Raw genomic sequence first — 13,016 nt, 5'->3', positions numbered from 1 at the left:
TCCAACTGTAACTTTTGAGACACATCACAGTCCAGTATGCCTATGACAATTCTGTCCCGAATGTTCTCATCTTTAGCTTGGCCGAACTCACAATATTGGGCCAGCTCATACAGGCTTCTTACGAACGCCTCCACAGTCTCCCCGGAGTGCTGTGTGCGTCTGTGGAAGCATGCACGGTCATGAATCACGTTCCGTTTTGGCACAAAATGTTCATCAAATTTGCCCATTACCACGTCAAAGTCATTCTCCTCTTCCTCACTCTCGTACGTGAAGGACTCGTAAATGGGCTCCGCTTCCCTCCCCATTGCATAAAGAAGGGAATTTATTTGTACCACATCAAGCTCTTTATCAAGTTTGGTCACCACACGGAACCTGCTGTAACGCCGCTTCCACGTCGGCCACTCCGCCGGCTTTGCAAAGTCAAACTGCTCTGATGGTCCAAATTTTGCCATCTCCATCGGGCGTCCTGTTCGTCAGGCTTCTGACACCATGTCACGTTAATGAAACGCCGAAAGGAACTGCTCAATAATTCCTTTTATTTGTGAACTTCATGGAGGATTCATATAACATATCCTCTTAGCATGGCACCACTAACAACAACCCCGGACGAGCTGTGATGATGTAATCATCGCGACTGTGGTGGTGTCTGTCTAACACACATATACACACACACATCTCTCCACAATTAATTTATTTTTAATTTCAAATGGAGCATACACATTAAGATGTAGGTAAGTCATTAATCATATTTAGTATAAGCAGTAGTGGGTAGGTAACCATTCATTCACCATTTATGAAGGAAACCATTCCAACTTTCATATTCTGTGAATAGAAGGTCTGGAAATCTAACTAAGGTGGAAGCAGGAAGCACAGCTGTGCATCAAGTTTAATTCTGATTATTATGTTTCAACCAAAGCTATTACATTAACACTTTCAATCACTAAATACTAAAAATTATTCAAAGACTATATATATATGTGTGTGTGTGTGTGTGTGTGTGTGTGTGTGTGTGTGTGTGTGTGTGTGTGTGTGTGTGTGTGTGTGTGTGTGTGTGTGTGTGTGTGTGTGTGTGTGTGTGTGTGTGTAATTATTATCACCTCTTTTCCATGACTGTTTGTCTTGAACTGTGGGAGGTGGCTGGACTACTCAAACACACAGGCAGAATGTAAATGTTTAATTCTGTCAATTTGTACTGATCGCGTGTCACTTATTAAGTGGGAAACTGAACAGTCTTCCAAGCCTTGATTGACAAACAACAACAACAAAAAACTGTCCTTCCCTGCCAATCGACCGGACCTCTGATTATAAAATGCAAATAAATGATACTTACTGCTGGACCTTAAAAGATTTCTTGATTTACAGGAATTAGTTATCATCACTTAATCACTTTTTAAATAAATGAGTTCTTCATTCTTTGGCAACACCAGTCTCGAAATACAAAGTTCGTGGAGGTACAGGCAAATTAAAGTACTATTTTGGTTTGCTTGCACGTTATAAAAGAAAGGCTTTTCTCTGTCTTCACTTATTACTGATGCAGTGTACATTTAAAGTCATTAAACATCTGAGTGACACAGATGGGGTTTCTCCTTTCCCTGGTGGACAGGTTGATGGAGTGCAAATATTTCACAGACAAGAACGAACACAAAAATTTTAATTCTTCTTCATAATAAATATCATTTATCCACCAGGATTTGAAATATTTATTATTTTATTAAACAATTTGCTGAAATGTAGCTAATTACAACAAGCACCAGCAAAAACACAGCAGTGCTTGTCCTTGGCTGCCACTTTCTTGTCAGAGCACTCCTTGTGTTTATGGAGGCTTTCCTTCATCGCTGCCGGCTCCTTCTGGAAATTGGTTTCTTTTGCTTGGAGCGCTTGCTGGAAGATGGCATCTCTGAATATCATATGTTTAAGGAAAGTGGCTTCGTTTGTTTCCAGTTGTTGCTGCAAGCTAGCTAAGCTGGTGTCATTATCTTCCAGCTGTTTCCGGATGCTGGCATCTTTAGCGTCCAGCTGTTGCAGGAACCTGGCATCTTTAGCGTCCAGCTGTTGCAGGAACCTGGCATCTTTATCATCCAGCTGTTGCAGGAACCTGGCATCTTTAGCGTCCAGCTGTTGCTGCAAGCTGGCATCTTTAGCATCCAGCTGTTGCAGGAACCTGGCATCTTTAGCGTCCAGCTGTTGCAGGAACCTGGCATCTTTAGCGTCCAGCTGTTGCTGCAAGCTGGCATCTTTATCATCCAGCTGTTGCAGGAACCTGGCATCTTTAGCGTCCAGCTGTTGCTGCAAGCTGGCATCTTTAGCGTCCAGCTGTTGCAGGAACCTGGCATCTTTAGCGTCCAGCTGTTGCTGCAAGCTGGCATCTTTATCATCCAGCTGTTGCAGGAACCTGGCATCTTTAGCGTCCAGCTGTTGTTGCAAGCTGGCATCTTTAGCATCCAGCTATTGCAGGAACCTGGCATCTTTAGCATCCAGCTGTTGCAGGAACCTGGCATCTTTAGCGTCCAGCTGTTGCTGCAAGCTGGCATCTTTATCATCCAGCTGTTGCAGGAACCTGGCATCTTTAGCGTCCAGCTGTTGCTGCAAGCTGGCATCTTTAGCGTCCAGCTGTTGCAGGAACCTGGCATCTTTAGCGTCCAGCTGTTGCTGCAAGCTGGCATCTTTATCATCCAGCTGTTGCAGGAACCTGGCATCTTTATCATCCAGCTGTTGCAGGAACCTGGCATCTTTAGCGTCCAGCTGTTGCTGCAAGCTGGCATCTTTAGCATCCAGCTGTTGCAGGAACCTGGCATCTTTAGCGTCCAGCTGTTGCAGGAACCTGGCATCTTTAGCGTCCAGCTGTTGCTGCAAGCTGGCATCTTTATCATCCAGCTGTTGCAGGAACCTGGCATCTTTAGCGTCCAGCTGTTGCTGCAAGCTGGCATCTTTAGCGTCCAGCTGTTGCAGGAACCTGGCATCTTTAGCGTCCAGCTGTTGCTGCAAGCTGGCATCTTTATCATCCAGCTGTTGCAGGAACCTGGCATCTTTAGCGTCCAGCTGTTGCTGCAAGCTGGCATCTTTAGCGTCCAGCTGTTGCAGGAACCTGGCATCTTTAGCGTCCAGCTGTTGCTGCAAGCTGGCATCTTTATCATCCAGCTGTTGCAGGAACCTGGCATCTTTAGCGTCCAGCTGTTGTTGCAAGCTGGCATCTTTAGCATCCAGCTATTGCAGGAACCTGGCATCTTTAGCATCCAGCTGTTGCAGGAACCTGGCATCTTTAGCGTCCAGCTGTTGCTGCAAGCTGGCATCTTTATCATCCAGCTGTTGCAGGAACCTGGCATCTTTAGCGTCCAGCTGTTGCTGCAAGCTGGCATCTTTAGCGTCCAGCTGTTGCAGGAAGCTGGCATCTTTAGCGTCCAGCTGTTGCAGGAACCTGGCATCTTTAGCATCCAGCTGTTGCTGCAAGCTGGCATCTTTAGCATCCAGCTGTTGCAGGAAGCTGGCATCTTTAGCATCCAGCTGTTGCAGGAACCTGGCATCTTTAGCATCCAGCTGTTGCTGCAAGCTGGCGTCTTTAGCATCCAGCTGTTGCTACAAGCTGCCTAATCTGGTGTCTTTAGCGTCCAGCTGTTGCAGGAACCTGGCATCTTTAGCGTCCAGCTGTTGCTGCAAGCTGGCTAATCTGAGGTCATTAGCGTCCAGCTGTTTCAGGAACCTGGCATCTTTAGCGTCCAGCTGTTGCAAGAACCTGGCATCTTTAGCATCCAGCTGTTGCAGGAAGCTGGCATCTTTAGCATCCAGCTGTTGCAGGAAGCTGGCATCTTTAGCGTCCAGCTGTTGCTGCAAACACAAGGTATATCTATAAGCTGTTGAATATTGGATGACTAAACTCATTAAAGTAACGTCAGGCCTAAGATCTGATACTATGTGTATTCAGCTTAACTGAACAAGCAAGCAAGTCACACAATACACGCTAATAATACAAGACAGGAACATTCGAATGGGGTATCAATTAGTCAAAATGAGAAAAATGTAAAAGTTTTAAGACTTTCTGAGGCATTCTTAATGGCTGATTTTGAGCTGTTATTTAAAATACTCTTGCTTGTAGCAGATACTTCATCAAGAGTACATAAAGTTTTATTTATTGAAGTCTGACATTCCTCCGTTCACTGCTGTTAAGAATTAAGGAATGATCCTGTTGTGTCTGATGATGTGCGGACGTTCGTGCTGGATTTTACGGTTGCAAATTGAGTTTTACCAGCGACGTGTTAGCAGAGCCGGTAAAACGGATATTTGCGACTGTAATTGAGCATGAACATCCCCAAATCATCAGACACAACAGGATTATTCCCAGTCTAATCAAATTCCATAATTTGCACGGTTTATTTTTCTGTAAGTAATTCGGTCGGCGAATGGTTGTAAAAGGGTGTGGTCGGCTCATCAAAGCTTACCATCGCAACAGTGTCTTCATGCCAAACTGGAAATTCTGTGAGCAGACCTACAGATTTCTCCATCTCATCAGCTACACTGAGTTAAATCCATCAATCAATCAAACTTTCTGTCGCTCTCAGCTGACAGCATCACTGCTGACACCTGTGCAGCAAACGCAGTCAGGGGACGGAGTAACACATCAAATGTGAAACGGTTTTAATATATTGCCACCATCCATGCAATATTTTATGGTATGAAATCTCACACGATTAACCAATCAGATTCATGGAAAAAAATGTAATTGGATTAGAATAAACTATGAACTGTGCATGTTGACACACTGAAGTTGCTGTGAGCTTTGTGCTTTGTTTGCATTGAGCTTTAGGACATTGGTGTGACTTTGTGATGCATTAGGGTGGTGGGAGGACACCTTTTTGGTCTTTAGGATGTCATCAGCTTTGTTTAATTTCTTATTATTATTATTCTTATTTTTGTATCATCATGCCCATCATCTGTTCCAATATAAGTTAACTTTACTTGAATAGGCAGCAAGCTTTTGCCAAAACATGAAATCTTTGGGGGAAAAATACAGAATTAAATAACACAATGAAATATGTCTGTATCTCATTTCTGTGTGGCACTGATGTGCTTTTAGGTTCCAAATGTTTAATAACCAGATGCCATTCTTCACGCCAAGCCTCCATAATTTTATTTTGTTATATTGCATTTTAAAATCAGGATTTTTGTTTTTGTTTTTTAGTGTCTTTCTTAAAAGTGTCACATATGAATCCAAAACATTTCACGTTGTCAGCAACTCACTGTTTCACTCTCAGCATATGGCTTTATTGTGTGTGTGTGTGTGTGTGTGTGTGTGTGTGTGTGTGTGTGTGTGTGTGTGTGTGTGTGTGTGTGTGTGTGTGTGTGTGTGTGTGTGTGTGTGTGTGTGTGTGTGTGTGTGTGTGTGTGTGTACTATACAAGTTTTATTTTGATGCACTGCTTCCCTCTGGTGGACAGGAAATTGAGTTGTATAAATCTGTCTTTGATAGACTGATTTATTGTCCAACAAGAACTGCACTGGAAGACGTGACTCTGCTGGACCAGCCATTATTAAATTCTTCATGTGACAGAGGAGAGTGGATAGATTTCTGAGTTTTACCACTGACCTGATCACTGTGGCATCGTAAGGAAGAACTGTCAAACAATGAGATGAAGGCAAAAATGATAAGGCAGATCTTTCTCCCCACCAAGGTTTACGGTAATCGACTTATTCTTGTCTCCCTTCTCTCTCTCTCTCTCTCTCTCTCTCTCTCTCTCTCTGTCAAAATTTATATCACTTTGACCATTAACATCTGAAGTCAGACAGGAGGGCTCGCGGTGACTTGTGATGGCAAAAAGTGTTCAAATCAAATGGAACTATTGATTCAAAGATCCAATCTTGTGAAATATTTGAAACATCTCATCACAGTGACATCTAGTGGTCAAATGCATGTTGCCTTTGCAAAGAATGAAGAAAAAGGGATGTGACGTTAATTTGTGCCTCAAGAACGGGCCTCTGTTCTCACATGAGACCTCATAACCATTAGCCATCATTTTATATTTCCTGAGCTGTTTTACTTATTTAGCTGAAATTTTATGAAGCTGTCACCAATGTAGTTTCCTTTAATTGACTCTCTGTTGAAGGTGGCAGAAGAGAACAGTGGACAAACTGCTGGACGTTATGGATAAAGCCAGTCACCCTCTGCACACCGTCATCAGGAACCAGAGGAGCCTCTTCAGCCACAGACTGCTCCTTCCCAAGTGCAGGACCAAGAGACTGAAAAACTCCTTTGTCCCTCAGGCCATCAGACTGTACAACTCCTCACTCAGGGGGAGGAGTAGTAGTAACAGGAAGAGAGGAGACAGGAAGGGGAGCAGCAGTTGTAGCTAGTAAGCCAGTAGTTCTAGTATTTATGTTTGTATTTACTTTTTGCAATTTGTTTTTTATTTGTACCTTTGATACTCTGTGTGCATCTTACCCTGTGTGCTGCTATACAGTGCTGTTTGAACCTCAATTTCCCTGAGGGAGTCTTCCCAAGGGATTAATAAAGTTCTATCTAATCTTATTTTGATCTAGTTTGATAATTTTTTTTAATGGGGTCCGCTTAGTAGTATCTTGCTTGGACTCCACAGCAAAATTTTGAACTTTGTGTAAACTTTTCATAAAAGACCAATTTTCATTCAGGGTGGTAAGTTTTGATGTTTTGTGTTGAAAAGTCATGTTTGAAAAAGAGAAAATAATTTCAATATGAAATGTGATTTAGTAGCGAAATGATCACCCCCCACCCCCCAAAAAATGGACTAAATAAAAACAGTGTTAACAGTGTTTAAAAACAATAACTTGCATTGTGTCTGTGTGGACTCCAATTGTACAGATTTGGAAGTTTCACTATACGTGAGATTATGAGGGTTATAACAGTGCCTTGGATTTGGTGTGTAATTCTGTAAAAACCTTGTAAATCTGGATTTTTGGATGAGTGTTTGTGTGTTATTTTTATTTAAATTTGATATATCTTGTTTTATATTACTTTATTTTTTCATGACAAAGGATTTCTTAATGATTTGTAGGGAGTACCTGTGCATGTCGTGATGTTGTGCTTTGATATTAAGCATTTGGCAATAAAAGTACATGTGTAAATGTATAAAACACAAAGTAAAAACATTTATTATTGTTATGGTCTTCAGATAAAACATAAATCAATGTCAGAAGGGACAAAAATAACACTATTAATCCTAATAAGAAATCAACTTTTATAGTGACTACCAACAACAACAACAAAAATAATAAATAATAATAATAATAAATAAAAAATAATAAATTAAAAAATAATATTTGACTGTTCCAGGACCAAGAGGGTTTCTGTCATTACTCAGAATCTCTCCTGTTTTGGAGAAAATTCTCTCCTTCCATTATTAATTCTGTTTTTATCAAAAGAGTATACCCTCTCAAGAACACTGTTCCAAAATCGAAGTCTGTAAGAGGTTCAGACAAGATTGACCAGAGTATTATAGATCAGGTAGGCTCCGAGTCAAAAGCAAAAACTTGTCAGTGAAACACACTAGAGGAGAAAACATGGTTTGGTACAAGACACACTTGAGACTTTCCAAGCATCTAAGGTTTTGAGGGGTGTTTAAATGTGTTTGGAGCCGGCCATGTGCAAGGAATCAATAAATAATGCAACCTTTAGTTATTTTGATCAGAACTTTGTGATCCTAGTTCATTCACTTGCACAAGTGTCCATTGACCAGATTGGGGCAAATCAACTGGAACATTTTGGAACATTTGGTGACATAATGATGCCCCGTTTACAACAGGTACCAACTGCTTCTTTTTGGTAATGACTCTGGAACAATACTGCGAAACAGGTATTGCAAAGGTTTTGAAACATTTCAAAAGACTGTTTCAGTTTTGCCAGAACTAACAATGCATCTGTTGCCACAGTAAATATTAAATAGGTGATTATTACCATTCTATTCTATTCTAAAGCTACACCCCTGTCCTATTTTGTACATTTTCCTATATTGATTAATTTGCTTGTGCTTCCATTCATGTGAGATTATCCCATTTTACTCTCCTCTTTTCCTTTCAGGCTCCAGACAGGAGGAACCAGAGGGAACCGCTGGACCTTCTAATACCACTTGGTGCTTTAACCAGCAGAGGGCAGCCTCTGCTCTCTGGTTTCTGCGCCTTGTGAACCTGCTGGAGGTGAGTGTATGTGCTGTGCTGTCTGAGCTGTCAACACTCATTAGTGCTGTCTCATTAAAGTAATGTCAGTAGCACTCCATTAGCAGTAAAATGAACAGCTGCTCTGCCTGGAGGCCAAGTCAACAAGTGAACTGTGCTGGCCTGTAGGTTAACTCCCTGTAAGAGGAAACAGAGAAACAACTGTCATTTTTTGTTGATTTTCATAAATGGTTTACAAAGCTGTTTTCGGCCTCTGTGAGTTGGCATTATGCCAACTGATTTATCAGTAATTCTAAGTAAAATTTCAAAGGATAGATTTTTTTCTTTTCATGTACAGAAAAATGAAGCTTCCATCTGCACAGTTTGTTCTTTTATGCAGAGTAAAATATTAAGTCCACAATAAGATTGTGATGCTGTTCCAGTACTAAAGACTTAGGATGATTTCACACCTGAAAGTCCAGAACAAGATTTGTACTAAGGTTCATATTTTTATCCATTTGGTCCGGTAAGTTTGACTTCCTTTTGCAATTTTACAGTTGCACGAAAGAACTTTCCACGACATGCTTACGTTCTGTCACCATCACCTATGTGGGCTGCATCAACTCATACTTGACACTTACAGGTTTATAGACATGCAAGTGTCTGACGTAGGCTTGTTTTAAATTTAACTTCTGTTTTGATGGAGAAAAATTAATTAACAGATTCCTTTCTTTGGAGCTACAGTATTATTATTATGGTATTTTTACCAGCATGGTCCTACATTTTCAAATTTGTTTTTCTATTGTTTAGCAGGTAATGATAACCTGCCTCAACTTCCTGTAACTGGTTGAAAAGTCCAAACCACCCAAAAGGTGTTTTCACACTGCATTCAAACTGTACAAGTTTAATCCCGATTGAGACTACCTCTTTAGGTCGGCCCAAAAGTTTGGTGCTTTGGTCAGGACCACAGTCCAAGGCAGCTTTCACACCTGCTGTTTTGGGTTGCAACAAACTAAAGTGTAACATTTTTTAACATAGGCTTTATTTTTAGATTTTTTGGGGGGGGGCAGTGGCAGAACCAGAAAATTTTTGTTGGGGGGGCTGAGGGGAAGCTGGGGTAAAAGTTGGAGGGGCTCCACAAAATGTCAAAATGAACAGTATATAGTAAATTGCTTTATAAATACCAAGGTATATGTTTTAGTCACCCGTGCTCCTCTAAAATGTGGTATCAGTGCACACACACATCACTTAGAATGATTGCAAGTTCAGTAAACTTTGCACATAGGTATAAATAAAGATAAGTGAAGTTTTAAGAGTGGCCGTAATAAATATTTAGGAAACCTAAATTTTTGGAGTATGGAGTTAAATTTGTCTCATTAATACTTGCAAATGCACAGAGGGTGATTTACAAATATCCTTTGATTTGTACACGTGCTTTGTGATCCACAAACACAAATTTCTGATTTGTAACTTATGTGTGGGTTTTTACAAATAAATGTTAATTTGCAAAACTGAAAATTCTGTTTGTGAAGGGTGATTCAGCATTGGTGGATCACCGAACACACACATTCATCACTTTGCTCAGTTACGCAATATTGAGACATTCTCAGCGCAAAACTGCAGTTGAGATCCACAAATATGTCAGTCGCTATTCACATTATTGGCAGAATTATTGGGGGAGCTGAGGGGGGCTTGGCTCATTACTGGGTGGGCTTAAGCCCCCCCCCCCCCACGGGCGCCGCCACTGTTGGGGGGGGTTTGTTTTTTCACTCAGGACTAAAAAAAAATTGATATTGATTTAAAACACAAACACCATCACAAGCAAAGAGGCTACATAATTTTCTGGTACAAGGCAAGCTAAACACACTCAGGCTAAACACCTTCTTGTCACTACTGAACAGGCAAAAATGTTAAAGTGTTTGGTAGTATGGCGAGGATACCTGCAAACATAAATTTGCATATTTACCTCAGTAAATACAAGTAAACTTTTTAAGATGACAATTATACAGTTAGCCGTTTACTTTACCCTCCAGTCCATTCAGCATCGTTGGTCTCCACTGAGGCATTTACAAGTTGTTTGTTGATAAGTGTTTTTACTTTGTCCCGTACATATTATGTAACTGGTTAGCCTGCAGTGGTGATTGTGCACTAAATTATTATTGCACCATTTAAAATCATTTTTGACACAAGTAAAAATAGAGCCTATGTTGAAAAATATCAGAGATCCCCTTAAAGTGTTTAATCTAGACTAAAATAAATAAATAAATAAATAAATAAATAAATAGTTAAATTCACATTGTTTCTGTCATTTATCATAACCAGATGGTTTCATTTAGTTTAAATGAATATGATAGTGTCTGACTGAGATGTCTTTTTTTCTTCTTGACCTTACTTGCAGCTCTTCCTTTTTTGATTTATACAATGTTTTATTGCTATTTTTTGGCGGGGTGTGCTGGTTTTCATCTTTTTACCTCTGCCAAGGAGGTTATGTTTTCGGTCGCGTTTGTTTGTTTGTCTGTTTGTCAGCAGGATAACTCAAAAAGTTTTGAATGGATTTTGATTTAATTTTGTGGAGTGGTTGGAAATGACAAGAGGAACAAGTGATTAAATTTTAGCGGTGATCCGGATCACGATCCGGATCCAGGAATTTTTTAAAGGATTCTTCACCATTGCGGGATAGGGGGAATTTTGACATTCTAGTTTCTAACTCCACAAAACAAGGCAGAAAGGCTTGAAAAAAATTAGGGTGTAACATAGTCAAATGTTCTATCAAACAACAAAGTTTGGTGATGATCGGATCCGGATTCCGGATCTGGTGATCCAGAATATACAAAAATATAGGGAAAATAGAAAATGTGTCAGTGTGAGGTGACAAATGAAGCTAGAAATGCACAACTAACACCAAATTGTAGCTGAATCTGTACTGATACAGTAAGTTGTCATCAGATTTGATGTAGCTTCAAATGTTATGGAGCTAGATTCAGAAGAAAACCGCCATTACTGAAAAATCATTTTTATACAATAACTTTTGAACTAATAAAGACATAAAAGTGATTCCAAGTTCTAGTTTATGTTTTCATGGTCAAGGATGTCAAATATAAAGGAAAGAAAAGTGTATGTATCATAGTTTTGGTTGTAACACTGAATTGTTGAATAGATCACTGTGCCACGGAGGGAATCTCTTTAGGGTCAGTGACCCTATGGCCTTGTTTAGAGAAGTGTTTCATAAATGTTAAAAAATTCATATATTTGAGGTTTAGTTGAATAATAAATTGAATTTTGTCTCTTATTTGTTATTGTCTATAAGCACATGCAATATCAATATCAGTGCTCAGATGACAGTAGCTTCTGGGAAAGGTGCAAGTTGCAATAAACTGTGATGCCAAGCGCTAAAGATACATGCTATCCAGTCACAGCAGATGAAACTTTTTTTACTACTGAGCAAACATCATTGTTAGACTTTTTTAGGTTCAATGATTTCACGGCGTGTAGATGTTATGGCGTTAGTGACCCCATGGCCTTGGTGGAGGTTTGCACTCTCTGAGTGCTTCTAGTTTTTATTGTAAATCAATTTTAAATTTTACATGCAAAAGCACTTTTTAAAAACATTATGATTAGGTTATTACTGATACTATTGGGGACAGTAGAATTTTGCTGATGCAACTCTACCAAACACATTTTCTGCACTTTTACTGTCACTTTTGACGGTGCCTGCTCCCAGACCACCAATAACCAGCAAAAATCTATTTAAGCATAAAAATTCCAAAAGAAAAAATAATATAGCACCTTCAACTGCACCACAGACTAAAACAGTTAAATGTGGTCTATTAAACATTAGGTCTCTCTCTTCTAAGTCCCTGTTGGTAAATGATATAATAATTGATCAACATATTGATTTATTCTGTCTAACAGAAACCTGGTTACAGCAGGATGAATATGTTAGTTTAAATGAGTCAACACCCCCGAGTCACACTAACTGTCAGAATGCTCGTAGCACGGGCCGAGGCGGAGGATTAGCAGCAATCTTCCGTTCCAGCTTATTAATTAATCAAAAACCCAGACAGAGCTTTAATTCATTTGAAAGCTTGTCTCTTAGTCTTGTCCATCCAAATTGGAAGTCCCAAAAACCAGTTTTATTTGTTATTATCTATCGTCCACCTGGTCGTTACTGTGAGTTTCTCTGTGAATTTTCAGACCTTTTGTCTGACTTAGTGCTTAGCTCAGATAAGATAATTATAGTGGGCGATTTTAACATCCACACAGATGCTGAGAATGACAGCCTCAAAACTGCATTTAATCTATTATTAGACTCAATTGGCTTTGCTCAAAAAGTAAATGAGTCCACCCACCACTTTAATCATATCTTAGATCTTGTTCTGACTTATGGTATGGAAATAGAAGACTTAACAGTATTCCCTGAAAACTCCCTTCTGTCTGATCATTTCTTAATAAGATTTACATTTACTCTGATGGACTACCCAGCAGTGGGGAATAAGTTTCATTACACTAGAAGTCTTTCAGAAAGCGCTGTAACTAGGTTTAAGGATATGATTCCTTCTTTATGTTCTCTAATGCCATATACCAACACAGTGCAGAGTAGCTACCTAAACTCTGTAAGGGAGATAGAGTATCTCGTCAATAGTTTTACATCCTCATTGAAGACAACTTTGGATGCTGTAGCTCCTCTGAAAAAGAGAGCTTTAAATCAGAAGTGTCTGACTCCGTGGTATAACTCACAAACTTGTAGCTTAAAGCAGATAACCCGTAAGTTGGAGAGGAAATGGCGTCTCACTAATTTAGAAGATCTTCACTTAGCCTGGAAAAAGAGTCTGTTGCTCTATAAAAAAGCCCTCCGTAAAGCTAGGACATCTTTCTACTTATCACTAATTGAAGAAAATAAGA

The sequence above is a fragment of the Thalassophryne amazonica genome, chromosome 13 (genome assembly GCF_902500255.1).
Source record: "Thalassophryne amazonica chromosome 13, fThaAma1.1, whole genome shotgun sequence".
In the NCBI taxonomy this organism is placed as follows: domain Eukaryota; kingdom Metazoa; phylum Chordata; class Actinopteri; order Batrachoidiformes; family Batrachoididae; genus Thalassophryne; species Thalassophryne amazonica.
The sequence above is the reverse complement of the archived record's forward strand: the minus strand, read 5'-3'. Positions refer to the sequence as shown.